General features: G+C 36.6%; 2 protein-coding genes across 5 annotated transcripts in view; both read right to left on the bottom strand.

Moving 5' to 3' along the window:
* Nucleotides 1–22,171, bottom strand: part of LOC106079129 (NAD(P)H-hydrate epimerase-like) — a 93,021-nt gene extending 70,850 nt beyond the window's left edge. The window contains exon 1 of one of the 4 annotated variants that reach the window (XM_056017303.1): nucleotides 22,021–22,171. The gene's annotated coding sequence lies outside the window, so the exon portion shown is untranslated. The remainder of the gene's footprint in view (nucleotides 1–22,020) is intronic. The other 3 variants (XM_056017302.1, XM_056017305.1, XM_056017306.1) reach the window with 3 other exon arrangements.
* The window catches only part of LOC106070819 (uncharacterized), a 33,361-nt gene continuing 16,463 nt past the window's right edge, over nucleotides 8,040–24,937 (bottom strand). The window contains exons 2-3 of the mRNA XM_056017301.1: nucleotides 24,589–24,871; nucleotides 8,040–8,196 (exon numbers count right to left, since the gene is read on the bottom strand). The gene's annotated coding sequence lies outside the window, so the exon portion shown is untranslated. The remainder of the gene's footprint in view (nucleotides 8,197–24,588; nucleotides 24,872–24,937) is intronic.

The following is a 24,937-nucleotide window of genomic DNA, read 5'->3' as shown; positions in this document are numbered from 1 at the left end:
TGGATCTGAGACAAGGGTATTATACAGAAAGTTAGTAATTCTTCTTCCAGCGATATACACCAACTGTAAATATTTTTAGGAAAATCATTAGAGCCGGTTTCGAGATCCGTGTTCAAGTTTTTGAGACCTCCCAGTTTCCACGAGTTGAACAGAGGTTTTGCAATAATACTTCTGGAGCTAAATGTTTTTGATGTACTGTTTTTTGTTCAACAAAATACAACCATGTTCATAGAAAAGCCACTGCTGCAACTTCTAAACTTATTTGTCAGGTGGAACACAATTATATCAGCATGTGTACCTTATCAACGTCACTTGGTAAGCAGAAAGTATTCTCAATTGATCGGAACAGTCATTAGCTTCGGGAACGAAACTTTCAGAGACCTTAAAGGAAACAATTTTCGAGATTTAAAAAACAAAACTTAAATTATCCCGCAATCGTCATTAGACAGGAGGGGAGGGGGAGTATCCAGTTGAACAAGATTATTTAACGTATGATACCATAGAATTGTTTAAGATGTTTCAATGGGAACAACTAGGCTACTTTTTCGCAATATAGAGACAAAAAAAAGTGAGATTCTAGGATCGGTTTCAAAGACAATTACGTCATTATCTGTCACTGACCCAAACAGAATAAAAATAAAATAAAACTAAATCATGAGATATAAATCTGTGTTGTGTGTGTGTATTCAGTGTGACAAATAATGTCCAGAACTCTTACTATACGGTCCACTTAGTCCTACAGGCCATGCTAGCCAGTCACTGGTCACTGTGTTAGTTAAGTCAGGCAAAATAAGACCAGGCCGCTGATCCTCAGTAACAGCTTAAGCTGGGATTGAAAACTTGTCTGCCACTGGTCATGAGTGGTGAGAGAAAGGATGAAATATGGTAAGGACCATTACGACAAAATGCTTGCTATTCAGACTGTGTCAAGTCACCAGTCGGAAAAGTAAAATAAAAAGAAAGAGTCCTAGATGCGACATCAAAAAGGAGGCTTTTCAAAACTAAACTGGACACACAATTGTTCAATTCACATATTAATAGACAACGTAATCAATAGTAACCATTCGCGCTATGTGAACACTATTATCACTGAGTCTTTGGCTACCAGACATTTGATGTTTATATTGGAGTCAGAGAATGGAACAGAATCTTATTCTATAATGAAAAAGAAAATTAACATTAGTATTATACAAATTTTATGGTAGCCAGTTATACATTGATGTCCACTAAACAGTACTTCTAATACGATTTCTGAGGGCTATACGAATTTGGATTTTAAATAGTAATCATCTGAAACTATTAGAAGATTCCATCAAAGGTGCCTGCTCCAATGGGCTTAGAGCGGCAAGGCTAACCAACAAATAATGGTGTCCTGGAGAACGCCAAAAGTTAGAAGTATGGTGGCAATATTTTTTGCTCAATAACTGCGATAACTCGATATTTTTAATTATTTATTTTGACATCTAATTATTTTCAAATAACAATGGATCTAAGCCCCAAAGTGTCAACCACTTTTAACAAATATACTGATATATACATTAACCTGCCGAGGTCGGGAACCCGGTTAAGTATATTATGCCCTAGTTAAAACTAAAAGCCATCTTGACAATGCGCTCCCTGGTCATGGCCACTTTCTTATATGCATGCGAAATTTGGACGCAGACTGCAAAACTTGAGGGGAGGATCCTAGCAATGGAACTGAGATAATACAGAATGATCTTATGTATCACATACAAAGACCGCATAATCAATGAAGAGATTAGAAACATGATTACAGCGGCAATTGAGCCTCACGTTGACCTGCTAACTAATGTAAAAAAAAAAAAGGCAAACTAAAATTCTATGGCAATTGCATGAGGTCCTCATGGCTGGCAAAGACCTCCCTTCAGAGAACAGTACCAGAAAAAAGAAGAAGAGGCAGACAGACAAAGCGATGGGAAGACAACATCAAGGATGGACGAGTCTGTCATTGAAAGAGATTTTATCCAAAGTGAAAGAAATGGTGGAATTTTTTCCAGGAGAAAGACGGTCAACATATCTTGTGTGATGCCCTAATGGTCCAACAGACTAAGGGATAGGTGAGGGTGAAATGTATGCAATTGTGAGCAGTTTAACTCAAAATTTAAAAAAAATATTACAAGAGCTCTTGTTTTTTTAATGATTTCTTGTTCACATTTATAGATCTATCAGGAAAAAAAAAAATATTGACAGCATTCTTATAGACTTTCTTTCCAGCAAGTAGTACTTTTTTTTTTTTGAAATTATAGTATATCAATTCACAAAATTTAAAAAATATATAGGGAAAGGAATTCAGAGATCAATAAACTTATAATTTAGTAGACAAGTGTAGCCTTACTTATAATAATAACAGCTTGGCTTAGTTTTTATAGGCTGTATTCAAACTGTGTAATGACCAGTGAAACCGGAAAATACGAGAGGGAATTGACATTATCACAAGAACCCCAAACGAGAACATTTTACAAGGGAAAAAAATCGAAAAAAAAAAAAAGCACTACAACGGGATGAAATTGAGGCCATTATTGGAAGAATTATGTTTGGCCGATTTTTTGTTCAGTTGGGTTGAATTGTAGTCGTGTAACACCATTCTGCCATGGAAGTGAAATCATCTTCTCATACGACTAGAGCGTATGTCACTGTAGCCATGAAAGGAGCGGGAGTAGCTTCTCATTCAAGTGAGCAAGTCATGGCTCTCTTACAACAGTCGGACTTGAAAGTGGAGACTCAACCTTGTGCTACCAAAAAAAAAAAGGTTTTCAGTTCATGAAACTTCGTCATCTTTTCACAAGATTTGGTCTCCAGTCAGAGAGTCACGTGACAAGATTAGTCTACATTGTAATTTTTGTCTATGAAAGAAAAGTTATACATTCATTTCTGTAGTAAGAATGAGACATATGTGCTTTTCCTGAGACAATAGTTTAGAGTATCAAAGGGTACATGTGTTTAGACATGGACAACTACCAACACCTTAGAGTATCAAAGGGTACATGTGTTTAGACATGGACAACTACCAACACCTTAGAGTATCAAAGGGTACATGTGTTTAGACATGGACAACTACCAACACCTTAGAGTATCACAGGGTACATGTGTTTAGACATGGACAACTACCAACACCTTAGAGTATCAAAGGGTACATGTGTTTAGACATACTACCAACACCAAAATCCCCCACGAAGATGATAGAGAATAAAAAGTCTTTGAAAAAAAATGCAATGTGAATCAGAAGAACAAAGATGTATAACTTTTACGTTGCGGTACACTTCAATGATGTTATATTTTGATAAAGCAGTAATAGAGATGATGAACTGGACTAGACCAAAACCAAAGAATTTCGTCTTAAAATATCAGAGTATCAGGTTTTTTTTAAATTGACAACTGATATTTTGTTTTTGTAAATTGGAATTACTATACTTTCATTTGGAGTCAAACTCTTTTGCTTTATTTTCAAATTTCTCTCACTGGTAATAATACTAGATCTCTATTCACAGACACAGAAACTTCTGGCATGTTTCTAATAGATAATATCAGTTGCTACTAGAGACACCAGTCAAGAAATAGTAATGTAACAGGAGCAATGGTCGATATTAAGGGATCGATACAGACTTAAGTTGTATCGAGTTTTATAAAACAAAAAAAGAAGAAACTACAAACAGACACAGATGACATTGGTTGAAGACGATCCTTATCACGGAGACTAGTCGAGGTCCAATCATAATTAACAGAGAAAAAAATAAATGCAACTTTTGTATTCAATTTATCACATTTAAATAAAAAGACAAACTTAGTCTGACATGCAATGTATTTATAACATGAAGTATTGTTTACATTCAAAACAGCCAAAACAAAAATGTTGGCATATAGAATTCAAAAGAGGTCTCTTTGATTAAATCCAGAGGTGATTCAAATGTTGCAGAATAAGAAACATAGAACACGAAAACGAAGAGGGGTGTGGGGGAGATTACGTTCAAAAAGCAAATAAAGAAAATCGTTTAGTTGTTTTTTTTAAACTACCGTTAAACTATCCCATGCTCTCTTAAAAAAATGTACTCACATCTAGGCTACGTACATATATACATGCATATCTATATCTAGGCTGCATAAATATATATCTATAGGCTGCATAACAATAAAAATGCACCCTTTTCAGACATTGTGATTTATTGGGCAGATGATGAAAAGGTATTACGTTTCTATGGCCGAAATGAACGAGGGTGTCATGTGGCCAGCACAACGATCAGCCACCTTGGACTTTCCTTTGGGTTCCCATTAGAATAGGGTAGATTCCATGTCGTCCTAAACATTACGAAATACAAAATCCCTTATTTCATCGAGACTTCAATCCGAGAATCTCAGGTTCGGAGGTAAGCGCTTTAATACTCAGCCAACTCATCCTCAATCAAGCTGTATACATTATATTTATCTCCCTTCTCTAGTGATTATAAGATACCTTCTAGGTTATTTCTAACATTTGACTCACTATAACTAACGAGTGTTCTCCTTTCGACTATTGGTTTGAATCTATTAATCTAAATACTTAAGTGATTGTAATATACAAATTCTAATTAGATGAACCATTCCATAAAAAAATTATCATATAAATCTCTAATTCAAACTGAGCTGAGGACCTTTTTTTCTTTGTTGGCATCAGAGTCGCTTTAGTGAGACCAAAGTTTCGTAATAATTTCAACAAGAAAAAAACATTAAAAATATTTTTTAAAAAGATAAAACCTTCTTTATACAGCTTATAGAGCAATAGTTTTTCTCTTAATAACTAATGGAACATTGTTTACCCCACCCCTAACCCACCCGAGAAAGAATCCTGGTTAAGCGATGTCTACATTTAGTACACTTTATTCTAGTCCAATGAGAGTCTTTCAATCTAGACATAAAAGACGATGCGCAAAATGTTCCTGGACATTCATTTATTAACCTCCTCAATTAATGTGTCAATATCCGAAGACGAATAGTCCGTTCAAATAAATATTTTCTCGTTCTCTAGCTAAATTTAAATGTATTTCTTTTTTTTTTACTTTGAAAAATTATAAAAGTCAAACTAGAGTTTTCCCATTGTGGTCAACGAGCTAGTAATTTTTAGAATTTCTAGAAAAATATTTATAGCTATTTTCGAATTTTGTCCAAGTTCCTGCCACTCACCCACCAAAAAGTCACCACGAAATTGCGAGTTGAATAGAGGTATACTAATAAATAGAGACAGTACAAGGGAGTAAATGAGAAATAAAATGGAAATATCTTTATAACAAACCGCTTTTAAACAAAAACAAATGTCTACAGATTAGTGACTTTAATCGGCCATACGAAGAGGAAAAGATTAAGGCCATTATTTAAATTATTGCTAAGAATAACAAAAAAAAAATGAGACTATTGAACAAAGACAACACAGAAGTTGTAATACAAAAACAAAAATGAACCTATTGAACAAAGACAACACAGAAGTTGTAATACAAAAACAAAAATGAACCTATTGAACAAAGACAACACAGAAGTTGTAATACAAAAACAAAAATGAGCCTATTGAACAAAGACAACACATAAGTTGTAATACAAAAACAAAAATGAGACTATTGAACAAAGACAACACAGAAGTTGTAATACAAAAACAAAAATGAGACTATTGAACAAAGATAACACAGAAGTTGTAATATAAAAACAAAAATGAGCCTATTGAACAAAGACAACACAGAAGTTGTAATGCAAAAACAAAAATGAGCCTATTGAACATAGATAACACAGAAGTTGTAATGCAAAAACAAAAATGAACCTATTGAACAAAGATAACACAGAAGTTGTAATACAAAAACAAAAATGAGCCTATTGAACAAAGATAACACAGAAGTTGTAATACAAAAACAAAAATGAACCTATTGAACAACGATAACACAGAAATTGTAATACAAAAACAAAAATGAACGTATTGAACAAAGACAACACATAAGTTGTAATACAAAAAAATGAGCCTATTGAACAAAGACAACACAGAAGTTGTAATACAAAAAACTAAAGGATGAAAAGGGCACTGAGCAACACACTGCCGAGCGGAAATGAAGCCAACGAAGCAAAGCTCAATAAAAAGACTTTCTAGCGGATAGACTGAGAGAAGTAGTGGGGGAACAAATGCAATGACTTTCTGAGAGGGAGAACTTCGTGGAGCAATCCCTTTTTACCATTCCTCTATTCAACTCATTACTTCGTAGAAACTTTTGGGTAGGAAGAATCTTCAGGGTGGATCTCTAAAAAGGCTCCAACTATTTTTCTTAGAAATTTGACAATTGCTGTATATCGTTGATAAAAAAATACTACCTCGTTGGCCTCACTGGAACAATCTAGATTGACCGTGATAATTTGTCAAAGCACAAAAAAAAATGTGTCTACAAAACAAGAAAATACTCATCGTAAACGGACTATACGTTTTCGGGTATTTCCGCATGTAAGCATTAAATTATTGAAGACTTTAATGTTGAGAATCATATCGCGCATTGACTACTAAGCCTGGGTTAAAAGGTCTATCATTGGACTATCATAATGTGTAGTAGATCTATACATTCGCTTAAAACCAGGAATCTTTTCCTCCCGAAGAAAGGAATAGAGCGAGGTAGAAAATTTTTTTTTTTTTTTTTAATTTTACACTTGTATTAGTTATTAAGAGAAACAAATCGCTCCAAAAAAGTTGTATAATGGTGTTACTGTCTTTAAAAATATTTTAATGTTTTTCTTGTTATATGAAATGTACGAAATGGTCATTAAGCTAATTTTCGAAACAAAAACAACCTACAAATATTAACTAAGTTAGTGTATTTACAAGACATTACCAGAAGAGTGACTACAGTGAAAGATAAAGCAAAAGTGAAACATATATAAAGATATTGTTCTTTTTCTGATATAGATTTTCCATGATTTTTCACTTTGTAGCTCTCACAAATTTAAATGTTACCATATAGCCTTGTTTTTTTATATATACAAAAAAAAATATAAGGAATAGCCAAGTGGAATTGATTAATATAAATTACAATTAAATGCGTGCCTTATTAAGGCAATAATTTTAAATCAAATAATAAAACAAATTAAATAAACAAAATCATACCAACAGGAATAATACTTAAAGCAAACTAAATAAAGAAACAAAATAATGGCATGTGGAAGTCCTAAAAAAGTGTTAATGTCTCGTTGAGACCATCTTGAAAGCGTGGACAGGGAGAAAAGACGAGTAATAAGCTGCAAAATGGCTTCATTTCTTATTCGTGGAAACAAATCTTGACACCGAAATGAAAGACAACTGTCTAATTAGCAATGTCCAAATGCATTCTATATTTGAAAACTGACCTTTCTTTTTTAATTTTCGATCAGCATTTTCTTTTAACTTTCTGTTTATTTTTTAAACTAGCATTAATAGCACAAGATACGCACGTTGATTTGCGTTGATTTGTTCCAAAAGTCTCTACTATTTGTTGTTATGTTAGCCAGTAAACACACAAACACACAATTTTCTCCTTTTTTTTTTTACACTTCCAATAAAACGACCGGACCTGCCCCCCCCCCTTTTTTTTTTGTATCCTGCGCATCGTACCGTTCGCGAACATAGTAGTCTATTCTGGCCAGAACATCTTTTTTTCACGTCCAATTAGACTGCCCGTACTTTTGATGCTTCCCTAACATAGTTTTAGTCCAAGAATTCTAGTTTCTGTTACGTTGAATATAAACGCCCTCCCAGGCAGACACACCTATTTTTCGCCAGTGAATTTTATTTTCACTTTCTCTCCCTCTCGGTAATCCCGAATTCCAAACCTGTTCGCCGCCATTCCACGCTTTCCATCAAGATGTTTGCGCTAGGATGTACTAATCTTCAATTGTAAAGGAACATCCCAAACATGTCTAGCCATTTTGGGCCATGGTGCCCATTAATCCTTCACACATTCTCTATTTCTCAAACCAGTACAACACAAACTGCCGAGCTGACTTTAATAGTTCCCAACCATTTTAAAAACAAACTATAACTGCCAAAATGTATTTGAGGTTTATTTAGGTTAAGTGTATACAGAAAAAGGTCGTGCGCTGGGGTTTCGTTCGGTCGTCTCAATAGTCCCTTGTTCATACACTGCTCACTGCTATCCCCCGTCGTCCTGCGGGAGGTTTGGACTAGGAGGTAGATTATCTTCAACTCTGAAGAAACATCCAAAATATTCTGATGGTTACGAAAGTACTAAAGCTTTTATTCATGAAAAGAACCAGATTTTACTAATAAGAAAGAAACAGAAAATGCTAAAAATTAAGTTTTTATTCATGAAAAAAAAAGGAAACTAATTTTGGAAAATCTTTAGATATTTTGTACCTTCTGCTCTTCATAAGACGACATTGGGGCATTGAATGAATAGTACGACAGTCTCAAGTAGACAAACACAGGATGAACAGGAGACAGCAATAGCGTACACATAATTATTGTATAAAGATTAACCTAAAGTAACTTCACTATGTAGGGTTGAAGTAATACTCTAGATGTGAGTGCATCACATGAATAAAAGATATCTTTGATAGCAATGGGGTAGTTAAGTAATGCAATCTAATCAATGAGGTGTAAGTCAGGGGTAGAGCTATAGGGTAGTTAAGTCAAGCAATCTAATCAATGAGGTGCAAGTCAGGGGTAGAGCTATAGGGTAGTTAAGTAATGCAATCTAATCAATGAGGTGTAAGTCAGGGGTAGAGCTATAGGGTAGTTAAGTAATGCAATCTAATCATGAGGTTTGAGTCAGGGGTAGAGCTATAGGGTAGTTAAGTAATGCAATCTAATCAATGAGGTGCAAGTCAGGGGTAGAGCTATAGGGTAGTTAAGTAATGCAATCTAATCAATGAGGTGCAAGTCAGGGGTAGAGCTATACGGTAGTTAAGTCAAGCAATCTAATCAATGAGGTGTAAGTCAGGGGTAGAGCTATAGGGTAGTTAAGTAAAGCAATCTAATCAATGAGGTGTAAGTCAGGGGTAGAGCTATAGGGTAGTTAAGTCAAGCAATCTAATCAATGAGGTTTGATTCAGGGGTAGAGCTATAGGGTAGTTAAGTAATGCAATCTAATCAATGAGGTGTAAGTCAGGGGTAGAGCTATAGGGTAGTTAAGTAATGCAATCTAATCAATGAGGTTTGAGTCGGGGGTAAGTGATAGTATATAGTGAGAACGGATTTGAAATCAATGCACCTGAATATTTCATGATTCGTTTTCCTTTTTCTTTCCCTTAGTTTATGACGCGTGAAATAGCAGCGGTAAGGGTGAGACAATCCTATACCCTATACCATGATGTTCTTTGTGGGGGAAACACTGTCTTGTAGCACGTCATAATAGTAGCAAGTGGCAGTCGTCAACAATGTAGTAGACACATATGGAATGAGGGGGGGGGGGTACAGGAATGAACATTAACAGTGAGGAAACAATCTTTAGTTCAAGTATCTTTTTAAAAAAAAATATGGGAATGAACACTTGGCAGATGTACATTGATATCTGAAGGAATTCGTACATATACATACGCCTCACATCTGTGGTTTTCTCAATGTTGTAACCACTGGAACTAGAGAAGTATGCAGACCATGAGATGTAAAACTTTCATGCTTATAGCATTAACAGAGCGCTACGGTCGGATCTCTATGTTGGGGGGAGAGGGCATCTCAACAGGCTATCTTGACCATTTTAGTTTGCCACATCCAAAGAAAACATAACCATTATATGCCGGTGGTCGATTTAGATTCTCTTTTTGCCGTCTACACCTGCCGCAATCAGATACCCTCTTCTATGTCAGTTAAAGCAAGTAGGTGCCTAAGCTGGTCTTTAAAGCGTTTTTGTGGGACATCTCTGTTACGTCTACCACCTTTCAGCTCATAAATTGGACTGCCATTTGTAAACACTCGTTCCCCCATACGGGATAGTGCTTTCTCCAGCGTAACTGTCGAACCATAAGTCTCTCTATACTGTCCATACCGGCGTGTTCTGTATGGGGACTTAGACTTTCTTTTCTTACCGCCATGTACATTGACATTTAGAACTAAAAAACTCGAAAGCTACTTTTCGAATGGGGAGTCTTTACCCGATCCAAAATAAGTAAATATATTTCCTCAACAAATTATTCAAACGAGCGAGGCTCGGTCACCTAGTACTGTTAATCTAATGTTACAACAGAACAAAACCAAAGGAATAAATAGTTATAAAGTAATGAGATGTTTGTAATGTCGATTCAACGTGAGAGGCCCGCCACACTTTTGTTCTTGTTTTATTATTGTAGCACAATGGGAGATTAAAGCGATGAGTTCCGGACACCCTGCTAGGAGTGTCTATAGTCATCTTCTGGTATTAGATCTACTTTCATGAAAGCGTGTTGCTAGCTAATGGAGATGTCTGGGCCATTGGCTTATAGAAAATAGTAGAGTTGGGGACGGGGCAGAGTAAGGCAGAAGAGATATGGGGCAAGGGAACAGAAATAAGGGTTAGTGGTGGGGGCAACGCGGAGAGATGGAGATAAAATGCCAAAGGTTTAAGGTCGATGGTATTATCCACAATCTTCCTTGAGAAGATTTAGCGTAAGTGGAATGCCGCCAATGTGTCCTGTGTTCCGTTGTGATGTAACGGTTAAGTGGCAAGAGGTCAGGCAGCCATTAAGGTATTGGGAATTCAAAGTTTTTTAAAGAATATTTTAGCAAAGAGCCACTGAACAAGACATACACAAGCAGCTAATATGGGCTTCAATTGAGTGTTTTATCTTATACGGTGCAGAAGATTAGTATGTGACAATTCATGGATGTCGGGGTTTAAAATTGTATTTTTCATTGAATCTCATTTCAAAAACACTAGAAGAAAAAAACATGTTTTAGTCTAGGCATAGAAAGGAAGAAATACTGTTTCACTTTTGATTTTTGATGCAGCGCAAGTAGGGCAAAGCCTTGCGATCGAAGATCTCAAAGCGCTATTGTAAATCCAATTCTACCATCACCTTAACTGTGCTCTAAACTACTAAAAGGTGTCATGGCTACATTTCGATTTATCACGGCACGCTTTGTTATTCGCTGTTGTTGTTTTTTTTTTTATTATTTATGCATTAAAGATTTTCAAACGTGGCGGAAAAACTTGAACTAGCTTTATGGTGTCTCGGGTGTGCACAATGAAGTGTTGATGAGCGATCTTGTTGTTTTGTTCCATTCTATGGGAATTTAACTTGTGTGGGCACTTTTGTGACCTGAAGAATCACATTTTCTAAGCTTTTTCGTATGTAGCACAAAACTATGAGGCAATAGACGTTCATTCTATGAATTAAAAACTGACTTCAAGCACAAATGGACAACTGGCAAGAGGTAATGAGAGATTTGATACGAGGATTAATTGCAAAGGAATTAAGATATTGTTCGAAATATGTCTCAATTTTTTTCAACTAAGGTTCAATTTAAGAACTTTAATAGTGTTGAGTAGATCGTGAAGATCTCCAATAGGTTAGGCATCATTTAAAACATGGTTTGAAAGGTAGTTTCGCACTTTTTTCTAATTTTTGCTACCAATGGTCTATCAAAAAAGTTTCCTTTTGTTTATATATGTTAAAAGTGCACAAATACCTTCAGATTTATTTATTCTTTAACTGTAATTAGAATAACAAAAAGGTGTTCAGTCCCAAGATTAAGAAGAGTGCCCAATATTGAAGATTACGAAAAATGACCTAAGTTTTAAGATTAGGCAGACTGCTCAAGATTGAAGATTAACAAGAGTGCCCAAGATTAAAAAGAGTGCTAAATATATAAAGGAATATTACCCAAGATAAAAGAAAAGAGCCTTAGGTCAAGAAGAGTGCTCAAGATTAAAGAAAAGTGTACCCAAAATCAAGAAGAGCGCTCAAAAATAATTTCGAAGACCCAATCCTTTTTTATCTGACTGAAATAGTGCATGATAATAACAAAGACTTTCAAGCCAACGAAATAGTTGTTCTCAACTTTAATCCAGATCATGCCAGACTATTCAACGTATTACTAGCCAAGCAAAATGAATCTGTCCAAATAGCAACGCTATCCAGACTAAGTAAGCGAGACATTACACCCATACAGAAACAAAAAAAAAAGCTTAATTGTGAGACAATGTGTATTATTGAGTCGTTTCATGAGTTCAACATTGTGTCGTGAGGGGGAAAGTGTGTAGTGAGTGGAACAATGTGTATTAAAAGGAACAATGTGTAGTGAGTGAAAAATGTGTTTCGTTGAAAGAACAATACATCATTAGTTCAACATTGTGTCGATAGTGAAACAGTGTGTGGTGAGTTGAACAATATATATTAAGTGCAACACTGTGTCGTGAGTGGAGCAATTTGTAGTGAGTAGAGCAATGTGCAGTGAGTGGAACAATGCCTCGTGATTTGAAAAATTGGTAATGAGTGGAACATTGTGAAGTGAGTCGAACAATGTGTAGTGAGTTTTAACATTAAATCATAAGTTGAAAAATGTATAATGGGTGGAACATTGTGCCGTGAGTGAAACATTGTATCGTGAAAGGAACTATGTATTATTTCAAAATTGTGTCGAAAGTGAAACGGTACGTAGTGAGTTGAACAGTGTATGGAAGTGTGTAGTGAGTGGATGATTGTTATAAGTTGAAATATGTATAGTGAATGGAACATTTTGTCGTGAGTAGAATAATATGTTGTGAGTGGAACATTATGTTCTGAGTGGACATTGTGCCATCGGATAAAAAAATGAGTCGTGAGTGGAACAATGAGTATATATGAAATCAGAGTATATTTTCATAGTCCTCAACTCCTGGATGACAAAAGGAGTCATCATCGAAACAAGATGGACGAACTATGTCAGATACCTTCGATGAAGTCCAGTAGGGAATCGGCGCCGGAGGCGCCATTATCCCGTTGATGGTTAGAAAGGCTTTTATCCAACCACCAGGCCTGCACATGGGGTTCTTCACCCCTGTCCTGTCTGAGGGCACCCAACGGTAGGCGACCATATCGGTTGACTGACTGGTAAAACCGGGCCGTGCCGTGTACACAGCGCACCGTCCTCGCTCTCAGCCCACTCGCTATAAGTGGTCGAGAACAGCGCTAACTGCGGGGAGCTTGTCTCATATTCCTATACTGTAACCGCCACAGTTCCGTGCGAGGGTCGCCACTCCAGGCTCCTGGTACTGATGACGACCCCCTTTGTGGAACGGCGTGGCGGACTTTTTGGACTGGGTTGCAGGTTACTTGTTCCATCCCCACCCCGAGTGAGATAAAAAAAACAAAAGCTCACCCAGGGAGACCTGCTAGAAGGCCTGGTTCGCTACTCGTTCTTAGCCTGTCCAGATCCACCTCTGGATGTTTCCACCGGAGGGCCACGCTGAGGCGACGGGTAGCTGGAAATCCTCCGGATGTCAGATACCAGAATTCACGTGCCTAAAGTTTGTTAGGGGAGCGTTGAAATGCAGGCCGTCGTATTGGAAATGAATTAAGCAGGGAGGGGGGGGGGGCATGGGGGAGGGGGGGGCATGGGGGGGTGTTCAGTCCAAAATATAATGTGAGCGTTACAAGGCGTAGAATGCAATAAGATGAAGGGGCTACAGCCAAAAATTAACATAGAGCATATTACATATTTCAATAAACGCCAGAGATTGAACGTAGGACAATTTTTTTCAGGCGGAATGGGGGAAGGGGCCATTGATTATATATGTATATATATAGAGAGAGAGAGATACAGACTGATAGATAACAAAATTGAATTATTGTTTAACATACATATTTTATTTTGAACCGTTAGAAAAACAGTGAAACAGAACTTTTGATTGAAAAATAACACCAGGCATTTGTAGCCAACATGTAAGAGACCAGAACAGAAATGTCTGTTTACTCCCCAGCTGTCAGAGGCCGCACGTCACTCACGACAAAGTGCAATTGTCAAGCTTAATGCAAAACACACACACAAACATACACATTAATAACGAAGATTGAGAGAAAGAGCTATTGTTTTAATGCTAACACTAAGACTCTGCTTTATTGATCCTTATTGGAAATTTGTTGTAATTAAAAAAACAACTCTTTTTAAAATAAAAAATAATAACATTCCACATAAGTGAACATACATATCACAGAGAGACGTTAATTGAGGGAGTCATGGGCGTAGCCAGGATTTTTTTCGGGGCGGGGGAGGTTTTGTATGTTTATTTGTGTGTGTGTACGCAATTAATCTTTATTACATTCTGACCCTTCATTCTTTCGGTAGACGTTTACTGTACCCTAGAAAATGTTATCCAGGAAAGACTGAAGACACCCCTCCTTTGCCATGGGTTTGGGGGAGTGCTGAGAGCTACATCAGCGGGGTTCGGGGCAAAGCCCCGCCGCCAAGCACTATTTCCGGTATTTAAAACAAAAAAAAAAAGCAAATTCTGAGGTATCTATAGTGCATTATCCTGCTATAAAAAATGTGTGTTCAAAAACGTAATCTGCTATTCTTACTTAGGCTTAGATCCACCGGCGCAGTTCGGCGCAGAGGTGGCCTTAGCAGAGCGCGGGGGCCTGGGCGAGTGTCATATGCGGGGCCCTGAGCCGTAAGGGTAGACTATATATACCGTACCACTTAAAGCAGTGATGCCCAACCTCATTTGACCCGCGGGCCATTTTAATCTTCAGCACTCGTGTCGCGGGCCACATCAACGAAAAAGTATATAGACGATAGGAAATTGACCTGAATTTGAAGTTATTTGATTAGAAACCCTTGGGTCTATATTAAGTACTTACATTAATGAATTGTATATTTGAAGCTTATTTTTTTTCACGCGTCAGATGATGGCCTAATTTCTGTACCGTACTTAAAATATGAGCCATTTTATAGCTAGCTTTACAACCGACTTCCACAGGACATCCTGTATGGCGATCTAATAGAAGGCAGGAGAGCCGCTGGTCGCCCACTTTTACGTTATACGGATGTATACAAACGCGACATGAAGCTCTTCAAAATCGACACTGGCAACTGGGAAGAGGTGGCACTGGACAGATCCACATGGAGAGAGAGCATAAAGGAAGGGTCACAGATTGCAGATGTCATACACAACAGAAGCAGAAAGAAGGGTGAAAATGCAACGGCGCCTGGTGATTATATATGCCCAACCTGCGATCGCAGCTGTGTATCAAGGATTGGCCTCTTTAGTCACACAAGAAGTTGCAAAGGGAAAAGATCGTCTCTCGAGACGTAAAATGCCACAGACAACCGACTCATTTTCTTGTCTCTTTTTATTAAATATTCCTATCGATCTACACTCTGTAGACATAGTTAAACTATCTTTTATTCGCGGCTTAAATTGAGAATGCCGCCATAATGCCGTTTATACGTTTTTCTTTTTTAAACAGTCACACTTTCTTTACAAATCAAATATGTCAGCTGTTTATTTTGTTCCACAAAAAAGTAAAGAACCGTTCACCTTTTCTGATATAAAAAAAAAGTGGGGGCCGTAACGTAGATAAAGATACATTTGTCAACTTTTTTTTTTATTGGGGGATGGATTTTCTACACATTGAGTCAACATTTTGGCGGGCCGGATGGAACCACGTCGCGGGCCGGATCTGGCCCGCGGGCCGTATTTTGGGCGTCACTGACTTAAAGCTAACGGGCTCGTCCGGCTCTAACGCTGTAGGACTTATTTTTGTTCCTAAACATGTAACTTAGTATGGGCCGTCTGACTACATTACGTACTGTATTGTAATTGTTCTGCATGTAACATTTTTGCCTTTAATAATCAACGTTACTAATGATTCAGAAATATTTTGCATGAAAAAAAATCAACTAGATACGCGGTAATAATCATTTCTGCTAATCTTGCAGGAGTCAGAAAGTAACTATTAATTACGGAGGAAAACTAAAAACAAATAGTTTCTAGGACGGTCGCAGACGTATTCAGTCACGTAACTCCACTTTTCTGGCTTTTCGCTGTTTTTTTTTAAGCCTGTTATAATCGACTGGTCATAAGATGCTGTCTCTACCGAAACTGAACCGTTTTTTGAAACCAAAAATGTCATGGTGTGGGGTTTGGGGCGGTTGCCCCACTTGCCACCCCCCAAGGCCGCTACTGTTAGGCGCATTGGGCAGCAAGCTGTCTCCACAAGTGGCGCCAAGTTATACGAGGACGTCCCTGTTTGCGCTTTCCTAGTAATGGCCTCCATGTCATCGAAACTCTTGGTATGCGTAATTCATTATTTACAGAGAACATGTCCCTCAAACCTCATGCGACGCTCTGACTCAAACTCATTAAGTGGTCGACTCCCAGTTCGACATAGGATTTCCTTGATTGAGATTCGATCTCTATAACTGACTCCTAAAATCCGTCTTAGCCATCTTTGTTGAGCCACATTTAGTCTTTTTTTTTTATTTTGGCAGATGACTTCCATGCTGTTCACTGCACTTTATTAATGGAGCCCACCGACTGGTAGAAATGTGTAACCTCTCTTGGCTACCCTCTTGGACTTTGGTGACTGTAGTTTGCTTTAGATTTTATATCGAAAAGGGAAGTTTTATTGTTAAACCCATTTGTTGGGGAGGATTAAACTAAAAAAAAAAATCTCTGTAGTTTTTTTTTAAACCAACTCAAAACCCCCTTAGCTACTCTCATAAAAGTTAGTGACTGTAGTTTGCTTTATAATAATATTTGTGGGGGATTTTAAACTCAAAACATCTGGATGGGTTTTAAACTTAAAGCTCTCTGGAGGAGGGGAGTTTAAGCTAAAAACCCCTTGGCAAAGCTCAGTGAATTTTGTGTGTGTAGTTTGCTTTTTTTTATATTGAAGAAATGGTTTTTAGCTTCAAACCTCCCTGGGGGGGGGGGAGTTTTCAACACGAAACCCCTCTTGGTCACGATCTTAGAATCTGGTGACTGTTGTATGCTGTAGTCTTATATTGAAGAGAGGGTTTATAGTAAAAAAAAATTCGGAGGGGGTTTTAAACTCAAAATCCCCTTGGCTATGCTCTTGGAATTTGGGGCTTGTCGAGTGCATTATTTTTTTCGTTTTATAGAAAAAAAAAATGTATGAGGATTTTAATCTCAAACCCCCCTTTGGCTGCGCTGGGGCGATTGATGGTTTAATATTAAAATCTCACACAAAAGAAACAAATTCAAATCAAAAGATCAGTCACAGAATTCCCCCCTGCGGTGAGGGGGGATTTCATTTCGGAGGGGGTGGAACCCCTAAGCCCCCCTCCCTCTGCTATGCCCATGGAGTGACTACACACAGACGTCTAAATCTTTTCCACGTTGCTAGGTCAACTAGTATCGTTGATACAGTCTGACAGACTAAAGAAAAACTAGTTTTTTTATCAAGCGCTACTACAATAAATATTTGCAGGTTCTCAATGGATTGTCGGTGGTATCAATTGTCGCAATCTAAGTCCAGCCAACCTATCATAATTTACAGCAGTGATGCTCAACCTTATTCGGTCGACGGGCCACTTTAATTTCCGACAGTCATGTCGCGGGCCACAACGAAACCTTCCCCCCCCCCCCCAAAAAAAAACAAAAAAAACAGGAAATAGACAATAAACCAATTTTATTAGAAATCCGTAAATCTAGTTTTTAAATTAATTCATGAAAAGTGTATCCTGAACTAACTTTTAAATATCCGGCTGCATAGATGAGACCCCGAGTTGGAGCTCTGAATCTAGAACTCTATGCGTTCGTCCGTGAGGCGATTCGGTAATATAGGTTTCGTCTTAGACCTCACAAAAGAAGTGTTTGTAATTATTATGATCATTTGTAACGCTTGTTGTCGGAGATTTAGAAATGTTTCTGCAAGCAACACATGAAATTTATTATATGAATCACTTTCATTTTTGTCCAGCAGTGATGTTTAGCTTCGTAAGTCAACCAGTTCCAGTTGCAGCTCTTTGCACTTGAAACATTGGCCGCAGATGGAGTTTTGAAACCACGAACTTTGTTCAATCTGAACAAAATCATCATCACCTGGTCCAGACTGTACAACTTGTCGTTGCTGAATAATTCAATGAAGCAATCGAGGCTTGGTCCATTCGACTTAACAACTTTTCTTATAACTCTTGCTGTCAACCATACTTGTGGCACCATCAGGAGTCACTCCTACTAATTTCTCCCAAGCAAGAGAAAGATCTTCTGTGATGGCTAAAACATCTTTTACAGGACTTTGCTAGTGGTGGTCCCATGCATGCTGCTCATAGCTACTACTCTGATTTCAAAATTGTTGTTTTACCGTGAATAAATACCAAGATTTTTAGCGGTATCAGATATGTCCGTAGACGCACGCATCTGCGATAATAGAAAACAGTTTGAAATATGGTTTGTCTGTTACATTTGAATGGAGATATCTACCCATATCTTTCTCACGCCTTGCATTGTCAAGAGAAAGTTTGACAACGTATTATCAGAACACATTTGTTCTTCTAGTAATGCTAGCAAACGGGCCGTATTTTGGGCATCACTGTTTTACAGCATTATCCATCAGAAAGCACTCTGTCATAAAGTAATTTGACGGAAGGTTGTAATGCAGGAAGTTGCTGAGGCAGTGAACTTCTTATGATAACTGTCAGTATTATTGTACCTAAGGTAGAATTAGCCGATATTTTAAAAAAATTATTGTACAGAAAGTTTTGGATGTACACACTGCAATTATATCTTGAAAAACTGAAAAACATACGAGTAAATTAATTCTATATTCTAGACATGTGTGTCACCGTTTCTAATGTTGTTACCAAATGTTCATGTTGCCCGCCATGCCGTTTTCAGACATTTAGTGGCCGACCCCTGAGTGAAAGAATATGCAATATAGCATTCCTATGAGAAAAAAAAGTTTATATATTTGTGGTGGCTGAGTGTTTCGAGAGGTCTCGGGTTCGAGATTTTCTATTTCGGGATTTTTAGGAAGCCCATAAATCTATATCCCTCTAATATAATCATGGGAATGAGTGTCTTGTTGTTGTCAGTAGTACTATCATATATGCATCATTCTTAACAATGAACTTCATACACATATATGCATAGACATATCAGGAATATTTGCAGAATTTCTGTGAGATCCTAAAAGACAATGTTTGAAACTCCAATTGAACATGTAACAAAATGCACTTCCACTGCGTTCATCAACTAGTTATCTTGATGACACTGAGCCCTTTTCACCCAACAAATATTCTGTTAGAGATCAAAAGGCAGCGCGTTGTAGATCTACTTTTTGTTCACATACAATTTATAAGGCATCCCATTAGCTTTTTCGTGATATTGTTATGTATACAACAAATAGCATTAATTTTATCTCTAACAAGATATCATTCAAAGTCCTGATGACTGACTGACAATTACTCATGCTGCCACTTACAGTGGACGATAAAATAAGGAAATTTAACGTATCATTACTTTTCGTGGAGCCTACAGCTAAGCCATTTTCATGGTCGAAATCGCAGCGGTTAAATGACTAAAACAAGGAAAACGTAAAAAATACTTTTGTTTAAAAAAACAACACAATACTTCCTTCATACAACTTATTTGTTTTTCACTGACAAATGAATGAATGTTAGATAAAAAAAACAACAACAACGGAATATTGTTTACCCCTCCCTTTCTCCCCGAGCAAGAATCCTGGTTAAGCGAATGTATAGATCTAGTACACTTTATAATACTTCAATGATAAAACATTTAGATCTAGACTTCAAAGACGATAAACAAAATGTTCCTGAACATTCATTTAGTAAACTCTTCAGTCAGAAAAGTCCTCCATTCTAAGCTGCCCACAGGGTGTGACGTTGCAGGTCAGTGCCAGACCTTCTATAACGATTGGTCACGGACAAGTTTAAATACCTAGGCAGCAGCATTACAAACGATGGGGATGCCTACCACGACGTTGCGGCCTATTTGGACATGTCAACAAGCTATTGGACTTGAGACAAAAAAACACCTTCTAAACACAATCATCATCCCAACAGCAACGAATGCTTGCGAGACATGGAAGTCATATGCCAATATTGAAAAAAGACTAAATGTGGCCTAACAAAAAATGGCTAATACGAATATAGGAGTCAATTATAGAGATGGGGTCTCAAACAAGGAAATCCGTTGGCGAACTGGGAGTCGACGACCACTTAATAAGGTTGTGACAGAGCGTCGCATGAGGTTTGAGGGACATGTTCTCCGACAAAATGAATTACGCATACCAAGAGTTACGATGACATGGGGGCCAATACGAGGAAAGCGCAAACAGGGACGTCTTCGTATAACTTGCCGCCAAACTTTCATGGGAAGAGGCTTCAGACATTGCCAGTGACAGAGCTTTGTGGAAACAGCTTGTGCCCAATGCGAACGCCGAACGGTGCAGGAAGATCTAACTAAGTTGAGCACTTATAACTAATTTTTTGGAGCGTATCATTCTTTCGTTCCAGTTGTTTTTTTTTACACTACCTCTACCCAAGTCATTTAAGGAGGAACTTGGATGGGTGGATGGAACCTGTGTAGACACTGATATCAAAAACGACTCTAACGATTTTCCTATAGATTTTATAGTTAATATATATTGTTTGACAATATACTAGATCCCATAAAATACCAACGATCTTTAATGTGACCCACAAATATTTACAAGGAACATTTCTATGCACTCACCAAAGGCATATATATTTCATAAATATTATAACTATAACCAAGAATAGGGTTTACACTTGGAAGTGATTAGAATGTTAAGCAGTGATAGGGAGTATGCATTGTAGAAGTGTTGTGAGTGATACATTTAAATGTCTATTTACTTTTTCATGGTCCAAATGTTTTCAAAACATGACAGTTTGTTCATGTTTTATAAACCAGTAGTTTTAAAAAATCCATATAAATATTGTAATGTTATTGTCCCAATATACAGAGGTATTAGGAAATAACTGCCCAGAGTTGAAGCTACTTAAGAATGATAGGAGTGATTGCTTCATAATTAACTTATTGAATGTAGTATTTGTATTTGATGTTTAAAAAAAAAAATTAATGTTGCACATGTCATTTTTCCACCAGACATATTAAGAATGTAATGAGTAGCATAACAATGTGTACAGATACTCTCTTCTCGGCACTATCCCATCGGCTCCACCAAATCTACAGTATTGATCATGTGTCGACTCTAATCGCTTGATACTTATTTCTTGTATTAATCATTTGCTTTTATTCTGCTAGATCTGGTCAGAATGGAAAACTTTATGTTCTCTCGCTCTGTTTAAAAATAATAAGCTTCATTTGATGTGTTTGTTTTCATAAATGTGAAAAAAACAAACTTTTAAGATAGGAAGACACGAAACAAATTTTTTTTGTTTTAGGGAAAAAGTATTGAAACTAGTGATATTCCAGTGCTTTGATTCATGTATACGTCATAGATCTAGTTAATTAAGTGGGTGTTTTTTTATACCAGTGTTTTAACGCCATTTAAAAACAAAGATGATGGCGAAAAGGTATACAAATGTTGCAGTGAGTATTTATATCAAAAGTTATGATTCTATGTAAAACGCATGCTTCTTAAGGAATATAATGTTATAAATTTGAACATTTTTCGTACAAATTCCATGGATGTCATGCAAGTCAACTGGTTCAGACAGGCGACATGAATCAACTAGTGTTAAAAAAAAAACATTTCACTACTTTTTACTAAAAACTAATGTTTACTTGTAACTTTCTTGTTAATTCCCACAATCTTTTTTTCCCCAATAATGACAGTATCTAATATAATGGCTTCGTCAACCAAGTTTATTCACCTGTATATAATCGAAAATATTTTCTATAAACAGAGCGAGAGTTTAGATCGGCTGGCTTTCACTAAAGAGACATTATTCAATATTCACAAAACTTTGTTAAACAACAACCAAAAATACAATTAGTGTTTAAGTTTGATTCACTGCGGGAAACTGCCAAAGGTAGTAGGCCCTACTCCAGTGAATATAAATGAATCCAAAGATACTATCTGCTCTAAAATAGCGACTAAAGGAAGCTAGGTCTAAATGTAACTACATCCAATTACCAGCGTTAACACGTGACCATGGTCCAAAAATGAAGTACCTCACAATAATTTGCAAGAAATAACAAAAAGATCCAAAAGGCCAAAGTTGGTCGCACCATACCAAAGTAGAGTGGCGTCTGGGACAACCCGCGCGAAGTGAAGCGCAGAGAAGCAGATTGGGTGTGAGCAACATCGATCTGGAAGCGCGGGCTAGTGTCAGCATGTTGGCCACTGGGCGCTAGAGATCCGCTTCAATTGCTTAGTACTGTTATAATCCAATCATCTAGTCGTAATCTAGTCAAAATACACGACTTTTTTCCACATAATTCTCTAATGTCAATAGTAAACAAAAAAATACTTTTAAAAAAAAAAAGCTTATACCAACTGTAATTGTATCAATTAGTTTGGATCAGTCATGTAATTAAATTTCAAATAGATCTAGACCAACAAAAAAATTCTGTGCGATTAGAAATATTTTTACCAATCGTTTTTCGTTTAGCGCTATGTCATGCTTTTAGTTTTCTCAAATGGGCTATGATCCTATCAGTGGAAAAGTGGAAAGGGGGTGGGGGAAGAAAGGGATATCTGGGTGAATTTGACCTTTAAATCAGTTTTAAAAGCATTTTTTTTAAAGGATGGGGAATTCATGGCTCACGCCTCCTCAAGCTGAAGCATCACTCTGCTAGTGAGGTGCTTATGACTATAGAAGATTGTATAGGTATGTATTAGTTTTAAACGTACTTTAAAGAGGCGACCTATAAAAGAGACTGATTCATCTTATACCACCACTTCAGTACCATTACATTTTTTTTACCTTGTTCTGAAAGTTGTTCAAGATACAAAAAAAAAATAAACAATTACCAATAGTTAATTAACTGATTGGTTCATAAACTTATATTGATTTTTGTGTTGTCAGGTAAAAGAAATAATTGTGCAAAGTTACTTTTGATTTTACTTATAAATGTATAAGATTATTTTTAGAATCTAATGCTTTGTGTGCTTATTTGTACTACTTAAGTATTTTGTATGAAGATGAAGAGAAGTGGATTTAAGCAGAAAAACTTCAGAAGAAAGAAGAGAGAAAGAAAGAAGGCGTGAACAACAGTAAAAAAACAAGAGCAGCCGAAGCACAAAAAGAATATAAAGAAGCTGATAGAAATGTCAAGCAGAGTGTTAGAAGAGACAAAGAGAACTACATAGAAACGCTGGCAACAGAAGCAGAAGAAACAGCTCTTCAGAACAGCACAAAATACCTGTATTCATTCATCGAAACAATATCTGGGAAAGTTGCCAGGCTAAAGCGAGACCAATCATCATAGTAAGCCCAAACACTGACCTGTGACGTGGCAACCTATGGTCAGTGGAGACCAATAGCTCGTTGCCACGTCACAGGTCTGACGTACTGAACATTCTAGAATACAAGGTCCAAAAGGGGGATTGTTGAAATTGTTGCAAACAAATAAGGGTAATGATAGTACATATTCAAAACTAAAACACGTATTCTTCTTTACAAAAACGTATTTAAATTAATGTATAATATGTCTACAATATTTAGCGCCAAAACGTGTTTCGAACAGAGCGAATCAAAGAAGAGAACGTGTCTCCAGCATCTGCGTCTTTGTATTTTACAAGAAACAGTTCTATGTACTCAAAAAGCCAAAATATTCAGAATATTATAAACCTCACCAGGAGTCAAACTTGAAAGTGATTTGTTAAACAATAAAATAAATATGTATATATGTTGTAGAAATGTTTTGAATGATAAATTTCATTGTCTATTTAGTAATTCATGATCAAGATATTTTCAAAACCTGACAGTTTGTACATGACTATTTTATATAGTAAAAAAATTAAATAGAGAAAGAGAGAGAGAGAGAGATTCTTCAAGTGTAGTGTTCTTATTACGACCAAAGTGCTGTAAATATTATCTGGGCACGACATGGCCTAAATTGTGCCGATGTGCCAAAATATCAGTAACTGTAAATATTAATTGTCGACTTTCTATTCTGTATTGATCTATGTTTACCTCTCTCTCTTTTTTTCTCAAAACGAATGTATATTTATTTAAAAAACAACAACACACTATTGTTAACTGCTAAATATTTGAATTACAAGCAGTGTGAAATCTAACATCCTACCACTTGCACATACATTCAAACTATCTCCATGAACAGAGTCCAAGAACTGTTTAGTTTAAGTGTATTGAATGTTTTAAACCTATAGTCATGACTCTTAGAGACTTAACTCTTAGCGCATATATTAGTTTTCTTTTATCTATATCATTATTACTATTACTAAAAAGTATTTACTAAAATAGGAATGAATATAAAGTACATAATTTTATATATATATGTCAGTTGACTATGTAGAAAACATAAGGTGTCTACAAAAAATGAACACTTGATTGTATCAATTGCATCAATTTAAAACTAAGTGCAATAAGAGAGAGAGAAACAAGAGTACAGCAGCTTTTGTTATTGTTTGTGTGCATCACCTTTGAGTTGTAGTGAATCGATACCAAGAGAGGTGTAGCAATATAAGTGTTATATGTATTACTCAGCAAGTCAGGCTGGTTTTGAATGAACTTACCCAAGGTATTTCATATCCTTACACTCCACTGCCATTCTTGATAAACTGTTGTGATATACTGCAGAACTCCTTAAAGCAACTTTCTGGTTGTGGAACAATGTATTTCCAGACAGACTGAAGGCATTATAATTCACAGTGATTGAAGGTGGATTATGGAATGGTGACCACACTCTATATAAGATAGCACTCACTTTAAAAGAATTGATCTTAGCTATTAATAATGATCTCCTACAAATGTGACATATAGATGACATGGGAAGCTGATTTGGACTGAAGAGTCAATCTGTTTGTAAAAAAAAAAAAAATTGTTTAGGTTTTCAATCAAATAGAAAATAAATTTTAAACAATT

The sequence above is a fragment of the Biomphalaria glabrata genome, chromosome 18 (assembly GCF_947242115.1).
Source record: "Biomphalaria glabrata chromosome 18, xgBioGlab47.1, whole genome shotgun sequence".
Taxonomy (NCBI): Eukaryota; Metazoa; Mollusca; class Gastropoda; family Planorbidae; genus Biomphalaria; species Biomphalaria glabrata.
Note: the sequence above shows the minus strand (reverse complement) of the source record. Positions and strands in the feature narration are given on the sequence as shown.